Here is a 1,462-nt window from a genome sequence, read left to right as displayed (position 1 = left end):
ATATTTCACTCAGAAAAGAACAAAATGAAAAATGTTAAAACTGCTTAAACAGGATTGTTTGGTATTCTGAAAATACATATGAAATGGATACCTGAATGAAGAAGGACACTTAGAGTTTGGAACTGTAATAACTCTGGGGTCAGCTCTTCTCCAGTGTCTTATGAGCTGGTGCCATCAAATAAGACATTTGTGAGAATTATTGGCTTGTAATTTTTAAAAAATAAATGTTAATTGATTTAATGTAATTAGCATTCCATGAAATTAAGGGTTTGTCACTGTAATAAAATTTTGTTTCTGTGAGAAAATATCAAACACCAGTAACATTTGACATAATTAAGGCTGACTTTTATCCAATTCAACATTAGTATAACATTAAGTCGCCTTGAAGGAAGCAGTGATGGTTGTCCAGTCTAAACTTTGTGTATCTTCACATCAAGAACAGATGACAAAAAAAAAAAATTCTGAACATCTTTCAACTTGTTTTAGAGGCTATTACTAAGGCACGTCGACAACTTATCAAAAGCATCTGCAATCAATCAATCAATCAATGAATCAATCAATCAATGAATCAATCAAATTTTATTTGTATAGCACATTTCAGCGGCAAGGCATTTCAAAGTGCTTTACATAATTTAAATAAAAACAGGAATAAACAGTGAGAAAGAGAAAAAGATTTTGAAAAAAAAAWAAAAAGATAAAAACATTAAAACCTCAGAATTTTAGTTAGAACGCCATCTAACAAGGGTACTCACACCTTAAAACCTTCATTAAAATATAAACAGTGAGAATAAGGAAATAAAAAAAGTAAATATAAAAACATTAAAAACATCAAAGACATCAAAACCGGCACTCTAGTCCTAATCTAGCCATAAGCAACTCTAAACAGGTGGGTTTTAAGTTGATTTTTAAAGGCACCAAGTGATTCAGCTGTTTTACAGTTTTCTGGATGTTTGTTCCAGATTTGTGGTGCATAGAAGCTGAATGCTGCTTCTCCTCGTTTGGTTCTGGTTCTGGTTCTGGAGATGCAGAGCAGACCAGAAMCAGAAGATCTGAGGGGTCTAGACGGTTGATACAACAATAACAGATCTTTAAGGTATTGTGGTGCTAAACCGTTCAGTGATTTATTAACTAACAACAGTATTTTAAAGTCTATTCTTTGAGCTACAGGGAGCCAGTGTAGGGACTTTAAAACTGGTGTTATGTGCTCTATCTTCCTGGTTTTAGTGAGAACGCAAGCAGCAGCGTTCTGGATCAGCTGCAGCTGTTTGATTGATTTTATTAGTCAGACCTGTGAAGACGCCGTTATCAATGCGGCCAAAGATAAACTCATGGATGAGTTAATCCTAGATCGTGCTGAGACATAAGTTCTCTAATCCTGGAGATGTTCTTCAGGTGATAAAAGGCCGACTTTGTGACTGTCTTAATGTGGCTCTGAAGGTTCAGGTCAGAGTCCATCACTACT

Source organism: Poecilia reticulata, linkage group LG5, assembly GCF_000633615.1.
Source record: "Poecilia reticulata strain Guanapo linkage group LG5, Guppy_female_1.0+MT, whole genome shotgun sequence".
Lineage (NCBI taxonomy): Eukaryota > Metazoa > Chordata > Actinopteri > Cyprinodontiformes > Poeciliidae > Poecilia > Poecilia reticulata.
The sequence above is the reverse complement of the archived record's forward strand: the minus strand, read 5'-3'. Positions refer to the sequence as shown.